Raw genomic sequence first — 23,297 nt, forward strand, 5'->3', positions numbered from 1 at the left:
GTTAACAATTTAATAAAGAGAAATTCGAATTGCCTTAAAAAAATTCGGTCAGGCAAAAGTTGCCTAACGAACTTTGTTTTTATATTTACAAGGTTAATTTATCAAAACATGTTCGGTGACAATCTGATTTAAACGACAGTAGTTATTTTTTCCTTAATAGCCGTTATATAATAACGATAAAAAAAAATTTTTCAACACTTATTTATGATTTTTTTTACGGAGCTAAGATTTTTTATAAACTCAACAGAAAAGCCAGATTTTTAGAATTTTTAAAATAAAATTTAAAAATATGCAAAAAAGATAAGAGAAGCTCAGACATTAGCGACTGGTGCTGCGTAACCTAGGACAGAACGAGGACATGCTCATTCAATGCTTTCAGAAAACAAGGATAATAGTTATACTGAGTAATACCCCACGAAATCCTTATTGAATTAATCAAAACAAAGAAGTTCTCACATAAAATTCGTTTAGCAAAAATTTAACTTTAGTGGAATCCATCTGGTTAAAAGCTATCAACTGATATTAAAATATTCTTTTAATGTTTACAACTATATTTTAGGATTAACACTATATTTTTACATTCACTAAAAAATTTAGATTTTAGAGAACATTTTAATGCGATATATGGAAGTCCAATTCCAAGTGAAGAAATAAAAATTATTAATAATAATATTTATTATTGTTATAGATATTATATATTAAATAACAAAAAAATGTATGAGAGAAATTGAGCTATTTTTAAAAGCTAAATTTTGTTCAGAATTTTAACAGAGGTGTTACAATAACAGACAATATAAAATATATGCAAAAGTGTAACAGCTAAATTTATTTCCATATATATTACATATTTTTTTAATAATTTAAAAGCTGTATACCAAAAAAGTTTTATTAAATTCTCAACTAATCAAATCTCAGTTTCATTACATAGTATTATTCAAAATATGAAGCTTTATTGTTTAAATTGGGCCACTGGTTGTTACAATGATTGTTTATATATTTTTTAAATAAGAACATTTTAGGAAATTCGTATAAATTTAAAATGCTAATAAATTAAGTTTTAGATAACATTGCGTGATTTTCTTAATTAAATTTAATGCATATAATTTAACTAAATTTAATTTAAACATTCAATGACCATTGTAGTCGTATTTCTGGACTTCAAGAGAGCTTTTAAAACAGTAGACATATATTTAATGTCTACTGTTTTAAAAGCTCTTGTTTTAAAAGTAAAATGAAGAGTATACGGTGTAAGTAAAATAGTAAAAAAAAAGCTAATGAATTACATAAATTATGTTTATTTAAAAAACATTATTATTAATCATATATAGAAATGATATATTAAATAATCAAGCAAAATATAATATAATAAGGGTGGATATGTTAAAGAAAACAAATACGGGAATACTGTACGATTGAGTTAATTTATAAATATATAAATATTTTTAGGATGATCCGCAGTAATACAAATTCAGCGGACAAAAGATAGAAAATATATACATGCTGTCCGAACAGGGGGACGACTGGACCCCAATCATATTCCAAATTAACTTACTTTTTGACAAAAAATTAGATTAGGCAAAACTTTGTATATAAATTTGTTAAATAATACACTTACATATTTATGCGAGCGAACCAAAAGATTTTGGGTTATATCAATATTATTTATGTATTGCAAAATACACATCTGTTGCCAGAATCAACTTAATACAATCAAAACATATGTTTTAATTTTTAATTATGGATTGCATAAAATATAAATTAAATCATAATTGTAATTAAAAAAACATATTATATTATAAATATCGATAATCATAACAATAAATGGTTTAAATCTATATTCGGGTAAAAATTACTAAATAAAAATTGATCATACTATATTAATGATCAATTAGGTTATAATACTAATTATTAAATTATTTTATGTACACATAATATTGCATAGAAAGTAAATATTTTTCTTCGATATCTAAAATTTTACCCGCAGGTTTCAAAGATTTTCTCTCAAGTCGGTTCACTAGGGTGTAAATCTTCAAACGCATCAAACTAAGAGAATATTAATGTATCTACAATATATAAGACATGATAACCTAGCCAAGTTTATTTGCATTAAACGTTTCCTGAGAATAGGGAAACTTAATCTGCGCCCGAGCGAACAAAGCGCATAAACATCAAACTTATGAATAAGTCATTTCGCTTGTTTCTAGCAACTTCGCGCAATATATAATATATACGTGCATATAATATATTACATATTAGTTTTTTTAGAATTTATTATTAAAGTGAAGCAACAACAACGTTGGCCGATTTAAAGCGTAAAGAACGGCGGAACGTCTTCGGCGGAAAAGCTAGGTAGTTGCAGCGAGCGCCATTCTGCGTCACGTTGACTTTTATTAATTAACAAAGTTTCATATTTAAGGCAAAGGTTTGCGGACGAGAAAGGCAAAGTTTTAAAAGAGTTAAATTAATTTAAGGCATCACAGATGGCGTTGTTGTAGTTTGAATTAAATTACGACAATGTAGGTCGAGGAGCTGGCAAGAACAAAACAATCTGAAGTAGGAACGGTGATTGTGCATATGTCTTTCGAAACATACTTCAATGTTACAGTTAAGAAAACATTGCCTTCTATAAAAAAAATCCATAAACACGAATAATCGATTTTTAGTTGTATTGATTATATGTTTTCCAACTAGATTAATTAGATAAATCAAGTATCTAAAAAAAAATATTGCTCCAGAAACTATACGAATCGATTTTTTATATACATCGCCAAAGTTTGCGATAAAGCGTCGAGAATGCTCGGCTTCCTTATGCGGAGCGCGTTTTACACTTATTCTTAAATTTTTGCCACAGTGCGAAAGTGTGAGTTTCATATATGAGCACTGTTTTTCCTTGCAGTTTTAAGTTCAAATCATTAAGGAATCTCATGATATCTGTATCAATGAATTATTTTCATATCGATAAAAATAGCTAGTCAAGTTTTTTCGTTAAAAAAAATACTTGAACAATTTATCAGTAACGTTCAATGAGAATGACTGGGAAAAAAATCAGAAATTATAGAAGTTTTAAAACCTCTATAATTAGCTGTCGAAGCACTTTGCCGACGTGATTCCAACTTGTGCTCAGCCAAGGCAATTTTTAAATTCTGTTTCGGGAAATTGACCAAGCTTAAATCTGCATTAAGCTCAGATATGTTAATTGCTCTAAAGAACGCATACAAAAAAGTAGGCGAATAGATTAAACGAATACGCTAAAATATGTATTAAATTCACAATTAATATTTATATAACTTTCCCTGTAATAACTCTTAAAACTATAAGGTAGACGAATATAAAATTATTCGAAAACTTAACTGCAGAACATGAGCAAGATGTGGTAATAACATCAGAAGAGCCACTTAAACAGTCATCTCACCCACAATCCTCATCAGTTGAACAAATGACGATGAAAGAGCAATTACATGAGACAATAAAAAAAAGCTTGATGATGTAATAAGAATAGAAATAATATTATTTTAAAATGGCGGTTCATGTGGTCATCACCTCACAAATCTACAACGAGTGTGGAGGCTGCGCGAGATTTTACAACAACCTAGAAACCAAGCTCCAAACCAATCAAGACTAAATGACGAGAATTGATCCTATATTTTTTTTGATAATGTATTACATTATAAATTAAAAAAAAAATGCAAATACATTGCCTTAATTTCGAGCAAACGCCACTTACTTCACACACTATTTGTTTAATTTGATTCTCATTCGCGTCGCGTACAGTCGTAGCATCTCCTCTTTATTTAATCCTATTTAAAGCGCTTTTTATAGCTCCTGGATCTAATTATTGATCGCCACCATTGGAATCCCAAATCGGCAACGAGCACCGAAAGCCGTTAATATAACGTTTTCTTTTCAATAACGCCTTCAAACGCACGACGTTTTTACGGGATTTATTGCGGTATCTCTAGCTCTCCTCGCGGGGGGGTCCTAACCCATGGCACTATCATATCCTAAAGATACGATCGCCGCGAACTCTATCGGCTAAAGGGAACAAATGAAAATTTATGCAGTAAGTAACCCCACATTATACCGGCGTTATCCGACGGTCCCAGAGCTCATCTCGCCTCCAGCCTCTTCATCGTAAACTCTCGTTTCTTTTTATCGCGTGTATGTGTGCATGTGTATGGTAGCTATCTTTCCTTCTTCTCAACCCTTTCCGCGTTGCTCGACACGAAAATAATGAAGCAATAACGATTTAGGGTCGGGGTTAGAGTTTAGTGGCAGACAGGCGTCGCGCGCCGAGGGTTATTGTGGCAATTTGATCGAGGCTTTCGATAAATTTCTACATATTGCTCTAAGAGATTCTTCTAATATATGTATAATACGAGGGTCCAGAAAGTATTTCAAAAGCATTGTATGCTGTGAAAGATCTATAAAAGCTTTAGAACGCTCTTTTATATTTTTCAATATAGAACAACGCACTGTTTCACACATATCAACTATATTTTTATAAGTTTACGATGACGATCTGTCATCACTGTTTTAGTTATGCTAAACGCAACTGATAGATCAGTGACGCTGAAGACCATATTTTTGTGCTGGTTTACATCACTTGAAACAGTCCAGGTAGGAGGTCGGGATTAATCTGTCTGCGCAGTGTACTGAAGCTAAAACCAAACTAGATAAGGATCGTATTTATGCAACTACTGAGCGAAGTCTGATTGCCAAAAGTTTTGTACCCCCGAATATGTTAAGCACATTGCAAGTCTGATAAATTGCTATAGAAGACATACATTGACGGAAAATACAGTGTTGATAACCATGTAAAAATATTCAATCAGATAAATTTCCAGAATATAAAGAAAAGTTTAATCAATAGTTCAACTCATGCAAAAGACAATATTAAATATATATTTAAGAAAAATGGTATTAAAAGCAGCTCGATGTATATTCGCTAAAAGTTGTGCGTAAACTTAAGTAATAAAAAAACTCGGAAAACTCTTATCGTAATTGGCATTTTTGCAACAATTTTTTAAACTCGAGTCTCAGTTGTGCATTTTTTTGTGTTATTGTGTAACTCAATATTAACGAGACTCGAGAGTGAGCTTTATTTTTTCTAAATTAATTTTCTTTAGAAAAGTATGTTGTTCTTTTTACTCTGTCTTTTACGGAATAACTAGTTTCATAATATTAAAAGCTGAAAATTGCGCCGTGAATAATTTATTATGTTACAGAAGGTTCAATAGATAAATTGTGTTCTAATATATTTTGTAAAATTAAATAAGGTTCGCTGTTAAGAAGACATTCACTAATTCTAAAGAAGCCATCTTAATTGTTATATGTGCCTTTTATTGAATATTTAATTATATTCTAATTTATTATCATTATATCTTAATATAATTTTAAGTGGTAACATCAAGTACAAGGTATTGATATGTTTTTAATTCATTTCTGTAGTCCAAAAAATAGTATATGTGAAATTTATATTATCACTATAAAATATAATTTTAATAAAATGTATTAAAAAAATGATTTTCAATAACATTGCTCAGTATCAATAAAACTGTACTTATTCACAAACGGATGATCCGGTACACCTAATTCCATATGATCAGAGATTCTGAGAAACGACTAAGAGTTGAGTTGGCTTAGTTTATATTTTGGACTTGACCTAATGAAAGTTCTGAAACTAATTAAATTTAGGTTTGGGTTTGAACAGCAAATGGACGTTTCACAACTGTTAAACTGAGTTTCATAGACATTTTAGAGCAGCATATTAACGCCTATCAGTTAAATATTATTTTCGCTAATAGTGATTTTTAGCTTTTGGTGAATGTGTATTTTGACTAAACCAGTGAAAATATAACTTCACCGAAAAATACATATTCACTGCAACATTTATACATCGCATGAAAATACATAATTACAAGTATGTAAATGTATGGAAAAGTTGAAATCATGTAATTTTACCAACGCCTGCCAGATAAATTATATTTAACTATTAAAAGTATATATTTACAGGTGAAAATATATTCCAATATGAATTTATTAAAATTACATATTTTAAAAAATATTTTTGGGAAAGATTCAATACTATTTTTTATAGATTTTCTTTGAGGGATAACCTGAAAATTTTTGGGTTAAATCAGAATTTAGAGTATTATATTTTTAGCATATTTATGGTCTTTATTTCAGCTTTTTCCAGGGGAAACTGTCAGTTTTAATATTTCGATTTCATTTAAATTCATAATATTTTATTAAATTACATATATTTTTCTTGCCAAATTCAATTTCTGTCTTTCCCTTACCCTCCCCTACTTAAATAACGTCCCTGACTTATATTCAAAGAATATTGGAATCAATCATGCAAAAAAAAAACGTAAAAGCGTTTTATATTTATTTTTAGAAAGAGATTCTGACACGCGAAGAGAAATAACAGGTGACTCACTAAAAAGTAACTGGCGTTTAAAAGGTTAAGCATTCCAAAATCGAAGCATCGCTACAGTTCTATGAAACTAAACTACAAGAAAATATTATAAGAGACGACTATCGATAGTTAATCGAGTTCTCTATCTTATTTTTAGACGGTAATGTTGATCGATGAGGATTGCAAATCAGGTGCCATGGATGGCGAGAGTAATTTATTTTCTGAAAGTATCACTACTCAGCTCTCAGTTCAAATTAACCAAGAAATACAAGGCAGTAAGATTTGTGCTTGTTTATTGTGTTATCCTATGTTAAGCCATGGATGCAAAGTATTTCAGCTGTAAATCTCACTAAGATATGTGCTTCATAAAGTCCATGAAGGCATATTAAAATGTTGACGAAATCATCTCAAAAGCAGCTTTAAAGAGGTTTAGCCAGAATTTATGGCATTTAACTGACGAAATATCTGTCTTGTCACTATATGACGAAGAGTTTGACCAAGAAAGATAATCAAAAATAGTTGCGAATTTGAACCAAAAATATATATCGAGTTTTGTGCATCGACACCCAAAAGAGAAAGAATTTATTTTATTGTCTCAAAGTTAATGATGGTTTTCTCTACGAGTGTCGATCTTCATGGGATTTTTAGAAGCTAAAAATACTATATCGTCGATTAAAGCCGAAAGAGCTGTAAAGTTGATACATGACTGTAGAAGAAGAACAAAATCAATATTTGCTTCGTTGTGTAAAAAACACAAAAAGATGTACCACGATTGTAAAAAAAACATATTAAAACGATTATATCCACAGTTATTACTTTGTTTAAATGTAAAATGTTTATCAATACACGATTTAAATACATACTGGTTTTGTTTTCCTGAAATTGCAAGAAATTTTAAATTTTACCTTATCATTTTTTTAAACATAGAACATGTTTTTGCTCTCACTAGCCGCCTTAAAAACAAGCACATAATTTATCAATGAACAATTTGCAAAAGCATGTTCCATGTTCCTCAGTTTCATACTAATAGTAAGTAAATGAATTTCACCCGGGGGTCCAAGGAGGCTAAGACTCACGGAGAAGTGCAAAGAGTCGGTTTTTTTCGATTTTGTCAATTCGGCACGGGTTAACGTTATCCTAGAAGGCTGATATTTAACTAACGAGTGTTTAGGGTATAATATAATAAATTTAGATGGTATGCGTATCGCAAAAAAAAATTTTTGGCCTCAATAAGGTAAAAGTTAACCTGCATCCCTGCAAAATTACCCCAATAGTAAAAAGCAAAACATCACTTGACGAGTTCTTCGCCCTAAAATTGACTGATATTCAAAGGAATAGGACAAATAAAGTATATACTAATACACTTATGTGGGAGACAATTATATCAAAAGATGAAAATTATGTAATCGATTAAATCAGCATTTTTTTTAAATAATAAAAAAATGGCACTACTTTCCCATCAACTAATATTTTGTTTTAATATTTTTTTTATAGAAATATCTATTTGATTTATTTAAAAACATATTTTCAAATACATTTTATCCGATTCTAACAAGACAACGATCATTGCCATACTTTGTGAGAAGTCAAGGGCTGGTTGAAAGGGTTGGCGATGAAATTGTTTCCGTCCAAATGTGAGTCATTAGTATGTCAAAAAGGGTTGCAGCTCTAATTTAAGTCAAAAGGGGTAAATAAAATGTTGAAAATATGTAAAAAGCCTTGGTCGTATTTTTATTATTTATATTTTCTCGTATTATTCAGTTATAAATCATTCATTAGGCCGCTCGACTATTTTGACCAAAGCTGTGTATAGAAGCTCGTTAACAACTTTTGAATGAAATTATTATACTAAAATCAAACTGAACCCTTTGGCTTGAATCACACTATACTATAATACCCAGAATAGCGTTACCCGTGACTATCGCTCGATTTCTCTAAAACCGTGCATGATTAACGAGCCACGACCGGATCGGGAGGGTAGAATCACAAGCGCCGCCATAGGACCAGTACTCGAAATGCATATCAATTACTGGATTAAATTGATTCCAGCGACGCTGGAACTGACAATCCGACCACTATCCAGAGCAACGCTCCTTCGCGCGATCCAACAAGATATGTCAAACGTTAATTAGTCCGTTTCCTAGCCGAGAGTCGGCGCTTGTTGGCGATGGATATCATACGCACTTATTGACATTGCCTATTCTATTATATTCCAATGTCAAAGCTGTAGAATAATATTAATGATTCAAATGTGTGCGGGGATTAAGTAAAAACTTCAAAGCACATATAATAGAACAAGCTGCTCGCGAATTAATTAATTTGGAAAATGTTTCAGAACGTAAAATGATCGGTAGTTGATGGAAAAAGCCGCGAATGTTGATCTTATGGCAATAGGGGAAACGTGTTTACGTTTCGTAAAGCTTGCGAAAGTACTGCAAGAAGAACGACAAACTTTTACATGGTTATCAAAGCACGCGTGTATTTAATTCAATGTAAATAAAATAACTATTACAATCGAAATAAATATTCAAAAGTAGAGTCGCAAAAGTCGGTTTCGTAATATTTTTTGTGAAAGAAATCTAAGAATTTTGATTAAGCACAAAAGAGAATTTTCGAATGCTCACCTACGAATATTTGTACTTATAATATATATTATACTATATAAATGCGGCGTTTGAGAGCTATTAGGGAAAAAAGGGTCGTTTACGCATGGTGACATTTATAAAGGACCGTTTAATTTAAGAAAATTGGGGATACCATACGTTTATGCTCGAAAAGTAATTCGGTCTTTTTTATAAGACCGCAGGCGTATTGTGTAACATAAGGATTCAATTTTATTCGAGAAATTTATTTTATAAAAATATTGTAATACTATTTATTTTATATATCTTATCCTACCATAAAAGGTCATTGTTTTAAAAGTCATGTTATATAATATAATCGATTGCCTTAATATTAAATAAACTAATTTCACTTTTTTTATAAGATACATAGAAAATAACACTGCTCTTACTACTATAAAATATATGCTATAAAAATCTTAAACTTACAAAATAGCAAGTAATCTCAAAAAGAGCTTAAACTTATTGTTTAAACATTCAAATTTATAATGTGTTATCTTATGAATAGTGTTTAATTGAGAATTTCCATAGAGCCTTTTTTATTTAAATTAAATTTATATGAGAATTTATAAATGTTTTACAACCATCGCATTTTATATAGTGCATAAAAAGAGTTGATCCATGCCAGATGCCTAAAAATATGCATATTCTTTAAAAGCTTTTAGTAAAAGTAGAAAGTATTTTAATTTCAAAAAAATTGTTTACAATTTTCTTTGATAATCTGTAGCGTTAATTTACTGTGATCAAAATGACCATCCATTGACAAGGAAACAAGACAATAGTGTGAAATATAGACCACACAACTCTTGTTGCGACAACATAAATAACACGAGTTTTGTTCTTACTATAAATATTCTCAGTCATTGAGAGAATATTTCTTTGTTGCGAAACAGTCAAGGATATAATATATCACCGGATCCTCAAGATTCCCGTTTTAATGCAATACGACCTTGGACAATGCCCATCAAGCGAACGTCGCTTTCTAAAAGCGTATGCTCATTTCGCCATTCTAAGAAGCAACTGCAGCGATTGGCTGGATGATCGCTGCATAATTGCGATTGGTATATATACTATATACTTGAGCCTGAGCGATGAGGAGAGTGCAGTCACCAGCAGCAACTCTAAGATTCAAGCAGACTATATTCCGCCCTAAGTCTCACTAGCTACAACGGCATCACCCCCTAAAGTTCCTAAACAATCGAAAATTTGCAAAAATATTTTAAAATTTTACATTTCGGGTATAAATAGAAAAGCCAGAAATTCTTTCGTAATTCGACGCTCTGTAATTATTTGAAGTAGATCGATCCGTTTTGTACCTTTGATTATTCGCATCCATGCTTAAAAATTGATAAAAATTATTTTATTACTATTTTTGATGATATGTAGATTCTTAGATAAGATAATGTCAAAATCATACATAATAATATACTATTTTATTTAATAAAATACAACAATATTTGATAAAAATATTAAGTTGATTAATTTTATTTTTAAAGGATATTGAATTATTGATACAGAATATTCTGCTTTAATTAATCTGCTACAAAGCGAGTTTTTTCTTCTTTTATGTATTCTAGGAACCTTTGACTCGACCGATGAAGGTTCAATTTTCTGAACAACAAAAAAGAGAGAACGAAAACTATTGTCGGACTGAGGCCGGAAAAAAATGTGCGCACACATACATTGGTCGAAGGAATTCGCATATTTCCAACCTTTTGTTGTTCGGACGTTGCGTCTACGTGACGTTTTACGGTAGACAGCAAAAAAAAGCTCGCTTGGAAAAACTGAAAGCCTTTCGTATGACATTTCTCATTATGAACCGACTCGTACACCCGGACGGGCCGAAAACGGAAAATGTTTATTTTTTAACCCTTCGCCCGTTGGCTGGAGGTCGATTCCGCCTTTTATAAATTCATGGTTCGTGCCTTCGTGAAAAATGACGTACAATTCGTGCTCGAAGGGCATAGTGAAACAAACCTAAACGGCATTAAAGTTTATCTGTTTCATTTGCATTATTACCATTGTGTGAAAGGTGAGGGCATACTCGGCGCTGCCATCGGGCGTTTAATGGGTTACATTTGAATAACCACACTCTTTAGGGACGTATTATCTTTTGCGGTAGTTGCGAATTGAATAATTTTCACAAGGAAATAATAATAAAAATCTGAAATGTTAAAATAAACAGCTGCTAAAGGATGAAAACTATTTGAACAGTAGATATTGACCAATTTTATTGAGAGTGAATTTTCTTTAGATATTTATCCTTTACATAGGGAATATATATTTTTACATTTAAACTGTTAGAATGACTCAACTGCAAGATTTTATAACATGGCAAAACATATACTGCCAGCTATTGATTTATGAGGAGCTAAAATTGTACTTAAGTACTTAATAAAAGTATCTGAAAATTACTAATTAATGAGGTGTTCGATCTGTGACGAATGGAAAATCGCGTTCATTAAAATGAATTTGACTCTTCAAGAACTTTAAGGATAAAAACTTCGAGTGTTGGATTATATACATACCTATTATATTCTCAATCATAAACAATGTTTAATTTTAAGATAGAAGTAAAATATCTAAATCAACAGTTAATAAGCTGTCGGTTAGTAAAATATTTAAAACATGAAACTATCAATTTTTTAATGAAATTTTAAAATCATTCCTTAAAAATATATTCAATGATAAATGTTAATTATCTAAATAAATGATTTATTTTGTCCCGGTTTAAAATATTATATCTAATATATGTATGTTATAAAAAATAAGTAAGCATACGAAGCATCGTAATTGACCAAATTATTTATGGTACATAAACTTTGAGATTTTCAACCTAAAAAGGAGACTTAACCATTTGAAATATAATTTTTTTAATGATTCAAGAAAATTCGTATAGAATAATTTTTTTCATAAAAAACCGTGACTTGACAATACTTAACGCTATTCTTAAGTTGAATAGTATCAAAAGCTTTACGGTTATCCACAGCTCGATGTTACATAGTGACTTAAATATATACCATTACCGAGCACTTAAATAAAATAAATTAAAAACATAAAAAATAAGATAGGTAGATCTTATTAAAATATGTTAATGGTAAACAATGCAAATCATTTAATGCAAAGCAAATTAAAATTAAAAAAAAATGTATCATAACAAACATCCACTAAAACTAGCTAGACATTGTTTAGGAACTGTGTAAAAAAAATATATTGACAATACTATATCTTACCATTATATCGTATATAGTACATAATTGAAGAAAATTTACTCGGCCACAAAACATTGCGAAAAAAATTGTTAATGCTTCCAATGAGTCATAAAATTGAGCGTGGCTTTTTTAGCTAAGATAATAATTAAGAGCTCATAAATATGGCCAAATGCACGAGAACTCTAGCCAGACAAATCAGGTTGCCGCAAAATTTCCATCCACTGCCTAGGGACATAGTCCCAGCACTAGTCTAAGCCGACGGCAGAGCGCCTGAACGCCCCAGAGTCTGCGCTCCGCAGGCCGTCAGAAGCCCCCAGGACAAAGACTGAGCCCCAGCATGAAGGGTTTTGTCCTAGAATCGTAGATTTGCAGCATTTTTTTAGCTTTACGCCGCTAGTTTGACATACAATAAGCCGTAGAATGACATTTTTTATATAAATTATATGTTTTTTTAATATTAATTATATCGAGGCTCTGCAAATATATATAATTAATTTGTATCATCAGTTTTATAACATATTGTAAAATCCGTTTTTAAATAGCACCTCCTTTTGGATAAAATCACGATACAGATTTCATTAACAGTTTGTTCTTTCGCACAAAAGAAGCGGAGCGGCAGAAAATGAGTTTAAATTTAATTAGTTTATTATGAATCTTATGTAATCCCAAAAAATTGCTACAAATACTATTTATCTGTGGTACAAAGCCTGCGTTAATTGTAAACTTATCGCCACATTACGATAAGGCTCTTCTAGCACACAAAAGCACTCTTGTACCGCAATAATTTCATTATTATTATTTTTCCCACATAAGGGGCAATAAAAATGTCCGTTATGTTGCTAGCTCCCGTTTTTTGCTTCGTCACGTTTCTCGCAGCAACACAATAAAACGCTAACGTTATACGCAAATGTACGCCTCGCGGTAGTAGATTCGGATGCTGTGATACGCGGGCAATAAATATCGGTAAGAACGAGTAAAATGGGACGTATTTTTTTCACTCTAGCCCGCGGAAGCATGTGTTCTCGTTATGTGACTTCCGTTTCTCGCCTTTATCGCGACGACTTTGACTCTCCGAAGACTCTCCAACAGTAATAAGAACGTATTGTATGCTAGACACGCAATGCGACCTATTACCGTCTAGGGGTTCGGAAATTATCTCGAGAGAATGAAAAAAAGATAGAATCAAAAGGGCTCAGACCTTGATGAAAGATATGGAGAGTTATGGTGGATACGCAATATCACTGACGCACGCGAGTTGTGGTAGGTAGGTACAATCAAAATGACAAAAACGTTCTCATCTAGAACCTCATTTATACTAGAATAACTGTTAGACTTTTTTTATCATGTCGGAATAAAAAGCAACGTCGAGGGAGAGAAGATTCAGAGAAAGAGTACTAACCCACTAGAGTATAATATAAACGGCAACAAGTTTTTATTAACTATATAAACCAATATCGATGGAATATGTACTGAATAAGTATTGATAAAAAGGATCAGATTATAAGTAGGTTGTCTATTCACATTATATACTATTACACTAAATTCATTTTAAGGAAAATACATTATATTATTTTATAAATGTTATTTACATATGTAGAAGGCAACAACATCGCGTCAGCAGATGTGCATACTCGCCTTACTAATCCCAGTTGTACAAAAGCCTCATCAGAATGCATTATTCGCTGGAAACAATTCCTTCAGCTCGTAACGCGGAATTGCATTATCCTTTTTTTCTGTTTCCTTTTATGAAGCATCCATACGCACGAAGCGAGGGTAAGAAAAAAGACAAAGGGATGTAAAAAAATATTAACCGCATACAAATTGTGCTCAATTTGTTACGCTGAATTGTCTAAGGTAAATTCTCGTTTAATTACAAGTTGGCACAATAATAATGATTAGCATAAATCAAAGCATTAAATTAATTTCACCTACTTTCGCGCTGTTAACGATCCGAATTTCCATAATTTATAAAATATTGTTTTTCGGAGCCAGGCGGAGGAAATTAAAGGGAGCCAAGTGCATTACAGCGGTTGTGCGAAAACACATTAATTTGAGAAAAGAGGCTTCTAAAATATAAATTTGTAAAACGAACACACACAAAGAATTTTATATATAGACGATCAGGCTACCAGCCGATGTAATGTCTGTAATAAAATTATATTCACAAATTTATTTAGTATTTATCGCTAATGTTCTAGAAAGCGGTATAATTGTTATGAATGATAATAGCAATGTTTGAAATGAAATAACAAGTTTATAATACAGCAATTATTGCATCTTAATATGTGCTTACATATTTTATGATATACTTCTTTGTAAATATGTTCCGTTTAGTTTAGTACATTTCGTTTTAACTGCACCAGAAAAAAAATGCTTCAAAAGTAAAAAAAAACTAATCTAATGCAACGAAACGCTTAAAAAAGTTTATAAAAACGGCTTTGAAAAACATGTTGTCATATTAAAGAGAACTGGGCTTTGTAATAAATCAATTAAATTTTTTCGTCAAAACAACTGCTCAGGTTTAACAGCGTTTCTACTTTTAGATATACATTGTTGAGCTCGTTTTTTTACCTATTTCTAAGAAAAAAATCAATTTATAGACAAATGTCAACAGTTCAGGTTACAGATTAAAGAAAATCTAATACGATAAAAGCCTGAAAGAGTTCATAAAAATTGCTTTAAATTGTGATATAATAAAAGGAAACTGGTTAATGAAATTAAATAATATGTTTTCCAGGACTTTTCAATTTCTGCCAGAAAGAATATGTCATTTAAAGAAACGATAATTCAAGACAAGTTTAATGCAATATAACGCTTGCAAAAATTAGTAAAAAATGACTTAAAAAAGTATGCGAAGATAAAAATAACAAAGGCTCTGAAATAAATAGGCTTTCTATTTCCCAGATATACACATTTTCATGTGATTATTTATTTTTATGCCATAAATAATGTCACTTTAAAAAATAAAAATTCAGGTTCATAAAAAGTGGCTTTAAAATGTATAATATAAGGGAACTGATCTATGAAATAAGTTAATGTTTTTTACAGAAGTTTTAGGATTTTCACAGAAAGAATGTCATTTAAAGAAACGATAGTTCAAGATGCAGAAAAAACAAGTCGAATGCGATAAGGCGTTTGAATAAAGTAAGAAGAACAAGTGTGCGTTCTACAAATTTCGTTCGACATATGTTTTTATTCCAAGAAAAATACAAGAATTCAGGTTATGAAAAAAATTAAGTTTAATGCAAATAAAAACCTTGAAGTTTATAAAAATTATAATAAATAAGAACTGATCAATGAAATAAGTTAATATATTTTCTGTGTCTTAGGCTTTCCCCATAAATGTCTATTAAAATTTACACATCGCATGCAAATAAATAATGAATAGTATGTAAATGTGAAAAGTTGAATTCATATACTTTTACTAGCACCTGCCAGATAAATTATATCTTCACTGCTAAAAATATATATCTACTGGTAAAAATGTATTCCGATATGATTTCACTACCAAAAAAATATTTTTTATATTTTTGTTTGAGGGATAACCTGAGATTTTCTGGTTTAGAATCAGAGATGTCAATCCAGATTTTTCGAGGGAGGGTAGCAAAAGTTGGCCAGTCAGTGGTAGTTTTTTTAATATTTCGATTTCATTAAGATTCATAGAATTTTATTAGCCCTGTGGAAACCACACACAAATGCCCACGTTTAAAAGGGCCTTTGTCTCAAAACTGAATCGACTAATAAATGTATACAGATAAATAACTATCACTAGTTTTATTGTATATATTACTTTAAACATTATTTTGAATGGCAGATTTAATATTAGAATTATTTAATATTATCACGAAAAAAGTGGGATTGGAATTTACGCAAACGCGCTACCTGACTCCTTAAATAATTTATTATTTTTAAATAACAAAAATAAAAATATCTTAGTTAAAAAATCGGTCTTCTTCGTATGCGCAGAGGCCTTCTAGCTTGACACCGGGGCTTTGCCCTTGATTCGCAGTGCCTTCACAGAATACATCAGCGATATTTTTGTTGAATTGTATTTTTTCACAAGCGATTTTAAATTAATATCGGAAATCAATGTATTTTAAACTAAGATACGATTCATGATAGCGATTTATTTTTATTTTTGAGACAAAAAGGATGTGATTCTGTCAACTTGATCAAAAAATCAATGTGATTCTGTGAATAAACATGTTTTGCCGGGATCGTTAATGTCATTGAATGCCTTTATAACTAACTGAGAATTATAGTATAAATAGATAAAATCAGCGGATTCGAAATATAGTAGCTTCGTTATATCAAAAGAGAATAAGTGGCGTTTAACAATACGCGATCCCACCGGCTTTTCAAAATTAGAATCGGTGTCGAGTTTCACTGAAAAAAATAAGCAAATTGGGTCAATACTGATCGAGCACGAAGCGCATTACAAAGGCTTCGATACAAAATATGTATTACAGCAAGGGACGAGCGGGCGTGATACGAACGGGACACAAAAGAGGCGAGCCCGCGAAGAAAACGGGAAAATATGAGTTACGATACAATACGGATGTGTATAGGGAGAGGGCACGTCGGGGTGAGGGTCCCGGACGGAAGCGGATGTGGCGTGGGGCCCAAGTAAAGGGCCCTACGGAATATTCACGACGACACAACTCGAATTATCGACGAAACACCGATAAGGCGTGAAAACAGACAAATGGCGTTATGAGAGTAGAGAAACTCGATAGTGGTCCAGATGGCTCGGTGATTGATGCAGAACGTCTGGATAAATTATTTATGAACGCAAATCGACGAACGATTGGACAGAGGAGTGAAGAGAAAAAAATATATCCGGCGTTATTGATTAGGCCTTAATGAAGAAGCGGATTAAAGCGCGCCTCTCTTCCGAACTGTTGGGTATCTATTGAAAGGTATCATTAATTATTCACGTTTGTTAGGCGTATTCACTGCTAAACAATATGCATGTTTAATTGCTATAATTCGATCAAATCTTTCATTTCCAATACTGTAGGAAGAATATGTGTTACAGCATATTGCCGCGCTTACATAGAAAGCCTAGATTGTTTTGCATGGGAGCTTTTGGTGCTTTGGCGAATATAAAGATGCAAGAGGCTGGGTATTGCTTAAGAAATTGGGCCGTAAGCCTGAAATATATATTCTTCAATGCGTTTGCGGTATCACGTGCGCACCTGCGGCTCGAGTACGTTGATATAGAAATGGAAAAAAGACACATTGATAAGTCGATAGCCCAGTACGCGGTTTTCGTGATATAATAATAGCAATTATAAAAAATAAGCTCTATATCAGAGATCGGCAATATATGTCACATGAAGCGTTATATTAATGTGGTAAAATCTTTGCAAGTTTCGAAATATTGTAACATTTCATCAGAATGTGCTCAAGTTGTCTTTCATTATATAATATAATGTCAGGATAATAAAAAAATATGTTACTTTCTTGGTGTCAGTAAGTGTACTAAGGGTGTGGGGAGTACAAATAAGTATATTTAATGAACGTTGGACGAACGATTATTTATTCATACAACACAATGTTAAATTATGCTGTTTCATATGTCGTGAGCTGTTATAAAGAAGTATAACGTAAGACGACACCACGAAACGAAACACGAGTAAAATTTTCACTACCTTCAAGACAATTTGAGATTAATCAAAGTAAACTATTTAAGAGCATCCCTCACCGATGAAAAAAACTGTTTTAAGAATATTTATATTCAAAAGAAATCTGCTGTACGTGCTAGCTACAAGGTTGCAAAAATAATTTCCCAATCTGGAAACATTTAAATCACCGCAAGTTTAAAGAATTTCTAATTAAGATTGAAGTCCAATATGAAGATATTATATGATGTCAGGTGGCTCAATACAGGAAATATGATAAAGCGTTACAGTAAATTCAGAATGGCTTCTTCAACTGGCGTTTTTAGTAGATATCACAACTCTCATGAACGATTTAAATTTAAAACTCCAGGGCAAAAATATTTTAGAATGAAAAAGAAAATCCATGACTTCTCATACTGTAAATTAACATTTAAAAAATATTAAAATACAATAGTGTTGCCAATAAGTAAATTTTCAGTGTATTGAATCTTTAAAAAATACATCTTAAGACAATTTCAACATTTTCATAAACACTCAACATAAATTAATATTTTTTAAAATACTTTAGCTCCCTGTTTTGAAAATGTTCCGAATTATTTACAGATGGAAATAATTGACTTACAAACAAATATCATGTTAAAAGATTTCCAAATCAGTGTCATTAATATAAAATCATAATTGACTACCAATATCTTTATTTCCTGCCTTAAAAAAATATTTTTGCTCAAATGTGTACTATAATATTTGTGAAGACATTTATTTTCAACGCTTCAAGTTTAATAATGAATTTATTAAATCAGTAACAAAAATGCAAAAACATCAAATGTATCATTGATTGTATAAATTGTACTGCTTATTAAATTTAAAAAAAATGAAATGTTTCAAAATGGCCTGCGTCCAAATTTTGTTGCGACCCCTGTTCTATACTATTTCATAAAGTTGAATCAAGATTCAGTTGATGTATTTTTACTTTCAGCAAAACAGGTACAGTCCGTCCAAGATATGAACGCTCATCGTCACAGTATTGGCGAGGAAATATAATAGTGTGACCATGTGAAATTACAAGTGCAATTAATTTTTACTTTTTAATTTAATTTCTTGAGGAAAGTGTAAAATATCACTTTTTTACTTATTTTGTTTATTTATATACATATTTAACTGAAAAACATGAGAGCAGTTTTGGTATCACTCTCCAGGTTGAATATCTGTTCAATATAATATTTTTTAAAATACCAATAGAATATTACAGGAATTGTTTTATTGATTACAAAATACCACAACATGACAATAATTTATAATAAAAATATAACACATTATAATTTACCCTACCCTTAAAAAAGCCCTGATTTAGTATTGGTAACGTTCTCCTATCGGTGTAAACAAATTCGCGGAAAACTGTGTATGTATGCATGCACGCGTACACGCACCCTTATTTCCAACACAACGATGATGAGCGCGAACATCTTGGATGGACAATACATAAGTACACAAGAAATTTAGGTAAAAAAATGACTCATATCTAAATTAAAGTACGATAAAGCGTTGCAGCAATTAGTTTAGTAAGAAGGGTAGTAAGATTGCTGCAATTTGTAATATATATTAAACTAACAAAGCTATGGTGATCTATAGTGTATTGTTATTTTCACGTCACGCTAGTTTAAAAATACTAGAAAATAAATTATTGCGTAGCTCACATTCCAAAAGCTCAATTAAGCTGCCAATTTCCTCTTCCCAATCAGCGATAGAATCGAACCCGAATTCCAAACAACATACGTGTTTACCAGTGGCGCTCTAGAGTGCAATTACACGCAAAACAATGCGAAGTAGAGAGTGGGAGCAGGAGGGGGAATTTAAAGACCCCGGAGTGCAAATCTCGCCGCCAGTTCGCGGCGCAAGGGCGTCCCGGAGAGTCTCCGGGCAATGTCGTTCGAATCCCACGAAAGCCTCTTAAATAATACAACTTAACACGGCGTTCAAAATGCAAAATAATGAAAACGAAACCGACGCGTTCAAGTTTCCACTCCATTTCGCCGCTATAGACCGAACGCAGGAAGCGAAGCAAAATGGCGAATGGGGCTAATGGTCCTCCCTCGCGGGTCCCGTTTCCTGCCTGCTACTGTTACGTGTATTATGCTATAAATACATGCAAATTTTTTTTTCGCAATCCCACCTTAGCCAAACCAACAACCAATGGAGGGGCTTCCGCGTACTTTTAATCACGGTTAAATGGCAAGAGCGATTAGCGAAAAAATAACAATAATGACACAGCTGCTGTTGCGAGAGGACAGAGGATACTACCGTAAAAAAACACACTTTTAGAAATAATATTATATAAAAGCGGTTTTTAATTTGTAATGAGAAATGTGCCAGATAGTTATTTTTTTTATAAAATGCTTAATAATAAAATTTATATTGATAATTTAGTGTGCCCCAGTCGTTTTCTAAATATAATTAAAAATAGCGTTTATGGCGAGTCTTCTGAATGGAAATGTACCGTTGATTCAATCAATTTAAAAACAGTCTAATGGGTTTAAAGATAGTTTGTACACTAGTTAACTTATTTAAGGACTGTTGAGATTTGATCAGAAAATTTGACACTTATTCTCTCTACAGATTGCATATATTATATTAATATTAGATACGATTAAACGCGACTGATAAAACTTGAATACTATACTTTAATCTCTGAACATAATATCAATCAAACGAATTATGGCGACCGTAATAAGACTTTATTAAAGATCGTGCAAAGGTGATGAAGGTACTACTAACTAATCGTCAAACACTGTGATATATTTTTCATTTTACATGCTATGAAGTTAAAAATGATTATATATGTATGTTGTATGTACATAGCGACATCTACTTGAAACTACATTGAGGGGTTCAAACGAATGACAACTTGTAGGGGATCCTTTGTATGGTGACGTATCAGTGTGTATGATGAATATGATGCATGATGGTTCTTGAAATATTTTCACAAACAAAACTTCATACCCTCGCTTTTGAATGACTGAATTTTTAATTCATTTGAGTACTCTACGTTTGTTTTAATACACGGTTTTTATATTTATTTATAATTAATGCAAATACAGAGCTAGTAAAAACGCAGATAATTTATTTATTGAAATTTTATTTAAAATGCACGAATAAAATTTTATGGATTCGTGACGTAATTTATTATGTTTTTATGAAGGCCCTAGTATATTAATTACCTATAAAAAAGTTTAACGACACTTTCATAACAATTTAATTTAACGAACCTAGGGTCGTTAACCAAGCAAGTGTTGTATGATTCCATGATTTAACAACGAAAGTTTAGTTCAAAATAAATATTATTTAATTGTTGCTTAATTAAATTAAAAATTGCTGGAATATTAAATGATTCTCTGATTTAAAATAAAAATATCAAATGATTACTAGTGACGATAAAATGTATTGAAGTCGATAGTGATTAGATTAAAAAAAAATATAATTATATTTTCCATATATTTCTTGTATGTAGATAGTCGTGAAAAATCTGGCTTAATTCCAAAAATTTTTATTCAATAGAAAAGCACCTAATTTGTATATCATTTGTCATTGGCCAAATTTGTTAACGGCGCCTATAAGGAAAGCTCAAGTGTATACGGTTACAGATATATGCGATACTGAGGCATAGGCCACAAATAGGAGGACCCGCGAACTCATACATTACGCCGGCCTGGAAATGCAAATAGTCTGGTATAAAGTTCCCCGCAGTCGGAAGGAAGCGGAATAATAAAACAATTTACGCAGGAAGACGACAATGCTACAGATCGTCGTGGATATATCGTCCCCTCGTTTCGTATTCCGCATAAACACGTGACACACACACATACATCCAGATCCTATTTTCCACGAAACTTGGCCGTAAGTTTCGAACGCGCATTACGTATACCTGGTGGAAGTTTTGTAGGACGCGCCGCACTTTGAGAAACACTAGTAGAGAAGGCGACGCTTTCGCATGGGTGTCGGTGATACAAACTCGCCCCCCGCGGTTATAAACGTCTGACTTATAATTGAACAGAACTAAATTAACTCGTAGCAATATTAGCAATGTACACATAAAAGCGCTTAAACGCATATTATACGCACACAATTACACAAACACAATTAAGAACAAATTAAGGTGAATGGTATAATTGGTCTTGCCTTTTGTATACACTATTTTTTAGAAAGGCATATAAACTTGAAAAAGTATTGTGCTGGGAAAAAAATTGGGCGCAGCCTCAGATGGACCGGACATTAATCCCGTATGGACGACTCAAAGACTACAAAGCGGTTATCTCTTACAGAAGTGAGGGTAAGTGGAGCTCAAGTATATCACGACAACGGAGCTGTCAAAATAATGCTTATGCTTACTATTTATATAAAACGTGTACGTATAACATTATGTCATACACAAGGAAAATTCACGATTTTTTAAATAAATTCACGAAAAAAAAAAAGATTTTTTCACCAATGATGTTATTCCTAACCGTTGCTTAAGATTAGGATTTAATTCGCCTGAACCCTTGATTATTTTAAGAGCCAAGTATCAGTGAAAAACTACATTATTTGAAACCGCCTGAGAGCGGCATCTACATGTAGTAATTTATATGTTCATAAAATACGCGATTATTAGCTTTCCCGACGAATGTTTGTCTAAAAAGTCACACCTCTTTAATAATGTTTAGTAACCCTAAGGGGTGTGACTTCGCAGCCAGTAAGACGCAAGTGGAAACTAGTAAGAATTTTAGTAGATTATATTTACATATGTTGCGACAACCTATTTTGCCCGAGTTCGTTATTCTCCGAGCGGTGGTGGATAAGCGACAATGTCTGGAGGCAGTCCCTCTTGCTGCGATGATCGTGTTCGGGAGTCTCAGGTGGCCAGATCGTTAAAATAAATACTTTTTAAGTTAAAATGACCAATAACATATAAATGACAATTTACATGTAAAAAAGTATTTTTTTATTATTATTTTATTTTAACGATTGTCAGACGCGCACGCAGTCTGTAAACCCCTGACTTATATGAACCGCGCACGAATTCTGAGAGTTAAAAACGAAAACACGCTGCGGGACCCTGACGCAAATCCCCATACAATAATTGCCTAAGCACGGTTTAATTTTGATTTATGCCCGTTTTACCGCGTGCAACCGGGACCACTGTGTAGTAGGACTACACCGCTGTAGTCTGCCAGTGCCTTAATTAAATAACGGGACGATTTCATTAAACGCGCTGCGAAATTGGGCGCACGTTCTCCGCGCGCGAGTGAATGATTTAGCACAAGCAATTGCGAAAAATTTCGGCCAAAACGTGTTGCCTAATCTAATAATCATTATGTTACCATCTTCCGGTCGGATTTGTTTTTAATGCGCACACAGGGTGAACGCGAAATCTCTCCGTGGCGCTTAG

At 32.1% G+C, this 23,297-nt stretch overlaps 1 protein-coding gene and 1 long non-coding RNA gene across 8 annotated transcripts in view; one reads left to right on the forward strand and one right to left on the reverse strand.

The window, feature by feature from the left end:
• sfl (N-deacetylase and N-sulfotransferase sfl) overlaps nucleotides 1-23,297 on the reverse strand; it is a 313,934-nt gene that overhangs the window by 38,879 nt on the left and 251,758 nt on the right. The window lies entirely within an intron of this gene.
• LOC148228087 (uncharacterized) overlaps nucleotides 15,770-23,297 on the forward strand; it is a 136,713-nt gene continuing 129,185 nt past the window's right edge. Inside the window, exon 1 of the long non-coding RNA XR_015811551.1 lies at nucleotides 15,770-17,750. This is a non-coding gene — a long non-coding RNA (uncharacterized LOC148228087). The remainder of the gene's footprint in view (nucleotides 17,751-23,297) is intronic.

Source organism: Plectrocnemia conspersa, unplaced genomic scaffold, assembly GCF_051122295.1.
Source record: "Plectrocnemia conspersa isolate PC_06_02 unplaced genomic scaffold, ASM5112229v1 ptg000012l, whole genome shotgun sequence".
NCBI lineage: Eukaryota > Metazoa > Arthropoda > Insecta > Trichoptera > Polycentropodidae > Plectrocnemia > Plectrocnemia conspersa.